We start from the raw sequence: 6,000 nt of genomic DNA, 5'->3' as shown, positions 1-6,000 counted from the left end.
AGCGCAGCCCGGCAGCTCCCAGCCCGACTGGAGCGGCTGCCGGCAAATGAAGCTCATTTAAGATGTGAGGGGTGTTTGCCTGGATGAGCCGCTTGTACGCATGTGCCCGCCCCCCGCGGAGCCCCGCAAGCAGCCGCAGCCGCCGGGGCCGCGGGGCTCCTCCCGCTCGGCCGGGCACCGAGGTGGGGGCGGCAGCGGACGGGGCGCTGGGGCAGGACCCGTGCTCGCCCCGTCCCCACGGGGAGCCGGGGCTGTCCCCACCTCGATCCCCCCGCCCCGGTTCCCCGCCGAGCCTCACGCCCCAGGCCCCTCCTGCCCTCCGTCCGCCGGGATTTTCCCGTTTTTTGCGGTGCTGGCCGCCCGCAGAACGGGCAGGGCGGAGGGGGCGAGCCGTGCGGCCCCTCTCCAGGACACGGTGGCTCGGGCGAGCCTGAATCCCGGCTGCCGGCCTTTGTTTGGGATCTGAGTGGGGTCCCGGTGGGGTAAAAGGGACCCGGTTCTTCCCCTCGTTTTCCGTCCCTCCCCTCGCCCCCTCGCTCGTGGCAGGGAGCCCGCACGGCCCCGGCAGTGCGGCGTGCCCGGTGCCTGCCTGGCCGCAGTGTGCCGTGCGCTGCCTGCGGCTCGGGCTCCGGGAAGAGCCCATCACACGCTGTTGTGCGGCTGTTGTTTGACAGGAGTGACAGCTAAAATGGAGCTATTACTTTACAAGAAGTTAATAAAAAGGCGCACTTAGCCTGCTGCCTGCCCTGGCTGCCGTCCCTCTGGTTATCCATCACATCGGGTTAGCTTGCGAGGGGACATGTTACTTAAGAAGAGGGCCCGGGGTGGAGGCAGGTGGCGGTGTCGAGGGAAGGGATGACTGGAACCCCCGGGCGCCGGGCAGGGACGGAGAAGTCTCGGGCCGCAGATCCCGCCTCGGAGGCTCCCCGAGCTGGCGACGGAGGAATGTGAGGGCGAGAGCCGAGAGCATGGCCGCGAAAGGCTGTAGTGCCCATAAGCTACGTGTAAAATTATAGCAACACATGTTAGCCCCTTAGAGATGTTTTCAAATCTCCCATAGGCAGGACGGGTTGAAGTATCGTTGTGTATTTCCTACAGGATGTCTCCTCCCTAGAATTGCCGATTAGGCAAAGCTGAGAGCTTTCGCTCAAGCTCCAGAAGTATTGAAGCGAGGGGATGTGCACGGAGCGTGTTAAAGGTTTGCGCAGGGGGCAGGAGCGGTGCGGGAGCTCTCGGCCCGGCCCGGCCCCTGCAGGAGCTGCCGTGCGGGTGTCCCGAGCCCGGGAGCTGCTCCGGCCGCGCTCCCAGCACGGAGGAGGTCCAAAGCCAAGTCTTCCCTTCTCCCCATCGCGGTCCTGCACAGTGATGCAGATCTGAACCTGCAGGTGCCCCACGCGCGCAAGCACCGTGTGGAAGCGATTTGGAAACGATAGACCCAACAACAGATTTGGCAAACTGTAAATCATGTGCATAATCGCAACTAGAGATCGCGTCTGCTTAAGGAGCAGGGCAGCTCACTACAGTGTCGAACATGATTGTGCGACGTGAAGCTCTGGTTTCCTTGTGGTTTGGTGCTATGTGTTTGAATGTTAAATGCTTTCTACAACGCTCAAAGGTCAGCATATCCTGTTAGAAAAGGTCATTCTCTTGCTTCAGCTTATCTGTTAAATATTTCAGGCTCTTCAAGTCAGTGTGATTGTCAGTTAGGGCGAGTTAATCGAGGAGGGAGAGAGGAGCAGCTGGAGGAACCCGGTGCGGGGCTGCGGTGCGGGAGGAACAACTCCTGCCTGCGAGCACCCCTGCCCAGCATCACACCGGACCCCCGGCGAGACCTTATAGTAAAGGTCCTGAGCTTTTCTGGTTATTAAAGATCCATTTCAGTGTTCTAAGAAGCTTCATGAAGTATTAAGCTTGATGGTCTGGCAAAATCCCAAGTTACATAATTATATTATTCTACTTACTTGAATTGTCCCTTCAATTTCAAATAGAGATGGTACGGTCCTCCTCAAATTGGAGTTTTTCCATGAAATGTTAAATAGCCGCTGCATTCCAGCAGTGGATAAAGCGATTTCTCTGTGTTCACCTCAACAATGTATTTATAGTGGTGTGATGAAATGTTAAGTTCTGTTGTGAAAACTCCTATACAAAGAGAAGTCTTCATTAGGTCTATCTACTTTGCATTATTTTCTTCACTAACAAAAATGTTTATTGTAGTGACTCAAGAAAATATCAGACTACTGTATCTGTGCATCATCCACAATTTTTTATCCTCTCTGCAAGTACATAATTAAAATCTGACTGCCGTTGTGCAGATTGTTAGGAAACAGGGGGTTGCTTGCTTTTTTTTTATTTTTTTTTGAACACACAGTATAGCTGATGGCAAAATTTGACTTGGATATTTTTATTACTTGTGATGATATGAGAAATGAGAGAACTGGCCTGCTTCTCAGATTTCAGGCTGAATTTGCATTCAAGAAGACTATTTGTGGTCAATTGTCTCACACCAAAGGAACAGGAGAAAATCCTTACAATACTTTGTGCTCAGTACAAGTTTTGGTAGTAATTGCAAAGACCCAATCTGCTACAGTCAATTTAACTGAAGAGCTGAACTTCTAGTTTGTCCATTAGAAGGCTGAACAGAGCTATTACACACTGGGGGAAGTGAGCAGCTTTTCCATCCCGTTCTTTTCCCAGGGCTGTGTCAAGCTGTCAGAGTGGGAGATGCAGGTAGTAGCATCAATTTGTAGATTTGGGGCATATTCTGCCATCATTTACTGCTGCTTTCAGAGACATTTCTCATGGGGACACCTCTGTTGCTTTGTCTTCCTGGACTTCTTGCTATAGGTGCTGCTTTAAAGTACTTCATAGTGAACTAGTGACAGGTCTGAAGAGGCTTTCAGTTCCCATTTTCTGAGCCTGCAGAGTGCAGGTTTCCAGAGAGGAAAATGCTGTGTCATGGGGTCAAGTTGGTAGTAAACTTGGGTTTGGGAGTTAAGAAAGGTTGAACACAGCTTTTGAACAGCCAGCTGTGTATTGTTCTGATGCTCTACCAGTCATCATGATTATCTTTGAATGGGAATAGTTGAGGGAAGGCAATTTCCATGTAGGTAAACACCTGCAGGAGCAGTTCACAAGGAGTCAGGTACAACAGGTGCTCTGCTGCAATTAAAGCCTTACGTTTCTATTGTTAGAACTGGGTTTGCCTCCTCCCAACAGTTCTTCCTTAAAACTTCCTTTGGTTTGCTGTTTGGTGAGAAGTTTTAATTTTAATATTACCTAATGTATTTTTTGCTCTTGAGTAGCAGATCATACATCACAAATAGCCTTAGACCAGCAGCTATGGTTTTTAAAAGAGGTTGCAACAGTGAATAATTATGAAAGAAAGTTAGGAGTTATGTTTGAACTGTTCTGGTACTTAGTTTTGTCAGTAGGATTTAGGTGCAGTTGATAAATCTTATTTGTATACAATTTCTACTTAGAAAATTATAGAAGGTGCAAGTGGCTCTTGGTGTGCTACCATAATATATAATGATACAGAAATATGTACAGTTGGCTTTGTTGCTTATTACTGAGTTACAAACACTGCAAACTTTGGAATAGTCACGAAGAATACTGATAGTCCTCAGAAAGCTTACTGGGCAGCTCTCTGCTAGGCAATATAATCAGATCTGACTGTTGGTATACACCCACAAACTTGGTTGGCTTGAATTGGAAAATTCATTAATTTCAAAATAAGGTTATAATTGTTATGGATTGTATCATAGATGAGATCACATTTTTCACTGAAGTCAGGAATTAATTATAAAAATAATGCTGTGTGGCTGATTATTTTCAAAGTGACAGTGAGTCTGATATTATAGTGCCTCAACAAACAGATCCTGTCACCAAAATGGAAAAAAACCCCAGAATGGATAACAGGGAGTTACTAAAGCAGCATAGCAATGTATCAGATTTAAGATCTCTATTGCTCTTGATTTCTTAACATACTTCTTTGATGAAAACATTTGCCCATCCCTACTATTTATTTACAAAGTATGGGATTATTTAAAGCATAATTTTATTTTCTGAATTTTAAAAAATTATTCTTTTGGTTATTAATACCTTCAAAACTGACACAGTTAATGCTTTAACAGTATTGATTATAATATAGTAGAAACTTATGGATTGACTCCTCCTTTTCTATTTAGGTGTCACTTCTTTGAAAGAAGTTGTAAATGTGAATTATAATATATTGGTATCTATACAGCATAAATATCAAATATTGGTAGTAATCCAGGCTGGGGGGATGAACAAGTTGAGAGCAGCCCTGGGGAGAAGGATTTGGGGGTGCTGGTGGGTGAGAGGCTGGACGTGACCCAGCCCAGAAAGCCCCCATGTCCTGGGCTGATCCCACAGCGAGGGCAGCAGGGGAGGGGGAAATTCTGCCCCTCTGCCCCCTCAGGTGAGACCCCACCTGCAGAGCTGCCTCCAGCTCTGGGGTCCCAGCACAAAAAGGACATGGAGCTGTTGGAGCAAGTCCAGGGGAGGCCACCGAGTTCATCAGAGGGATGGAGCAGCTCTGCTGGGAGGAAAGGCGGAGAGAATTGGAATTCTTCAGCCTGAAGAGAAGGCTTTGGGGTGACCTAATTGTGGCCTTACAGTGCCTGAAGGGAGCCCACAAGAAAGGCTCTTTTACAAGGTCACGGAGTGACAGGACAAGGGGGAATGGCTTTGAACTGACAGAGAGTAGGTTTAGATGGGATATTAGGAACAAATTCTTCCCTGTGAGGGTGGTGAGGCCCTGGAACAGGCTGCCCAGAGAAGCTGTAATTGCCCCATCCCTGGAAGTGTCCAAGGCCAGGTGGGATTGCTCTGAGCAACCTGGGCTAGTGGAAGGTGTCCCTGCTTATGGCAGGGGAGATGGAACTGGGTGATCTTTAAGGTCCCTTCCAACCCAAGCCATTCTGTGACTACCGAAGTCCTGAATTGACTCAGTGCATTTACAGTGATCATTTTTCAATTAACTGCAGCAAATGTTTCTAATATAGCTGTCTGTTAAGGAAGATGGCCTCAGCATAGGAGGAGTATCATACTACATAGAATATGCCTATTAATCTGCAGCAGAAAAGTTGGTTCTTTTGTTGGGGGATTATAGTGCATTAATGATAAATCTGGTAGGAAGACTCAGTCTTAAAGCTTCTCATGGAAAATGAGAACAAAGAAAGATGGTATTTCGACAGCCATCTGTCAGTTGGCCTGTCAACAGTATTTTTATATAGGTGAAATTTCACACTGAGGAAGCCTTCCAATAGCATTTCTCACCAGGGCTGTGTTACAGTGGATGCATTTTGAGAATGTATGTAGTTAGAACTATTTCTCAATTTTCAGTTACTGTAATGATCACCTGGAACGGTACTTTCTAATAGATGTTGATTTCTTAAACTTACTGGTGGAAGGGTAATAACCTCACCCAAACATATTTTTATGCTTCTAGAGCAGAAAACCAAATTACGACATGAAACCTTTGACAAGAAGTTTAACAATATTTAATGCCTTAATTCAAAATCATAGCATATACTGTGTGAGCCAAGCTAGGAGTAGTCAGAACCTGTGGAAAACTTTAGTGGTGCTTTAATAGCTGTCTTATAATAATGTATTGTATATAGTGATGCAACGACGCACTAGTGAGCATGCAAAATACCTCAGAGCAAAAGATATGAGTTCAATGTTTTGTAAACTTGACAACAGCTTAAATGTCAGCATGAGGTTATTTTATTCCTAATTGCTTTTTCAAAAAACATAAGGAAGCTAATCTGTGTGTATTATATTGTGATAGAGGGCTACAGACAACTTTGCTGCCACAGTGGCATTATGCATTTAGCATTATTCTCCAACCATCTGAAAAAACAGGAAAATATATTGAATTGTGTGTCTTTTTAATAATGAAATCTTTCTTTTGCTGGTGGGAGCCAATTCTATCAATGTGGTTTAAAAAGTCCAATAGCATTAAGTATTTCTCTA

Source organism: Corapipo altera, unplaced genomic scaffold (assembly GCF_003945725.1).
Source record: "Corapipo altera isolate COAL_440 unplaced genomic scaffold, ASM394572v1 62, whole genome shotgun sequence".
Classification (NCBI taxonomy): Eukaryota; Metazoa; Chordata; class Aves; order Passeriformes; family Pipridae; genus Corapipo; species Corapipo altera.
Note: the sequence above shows the minus strand (reverse complement) of the source record.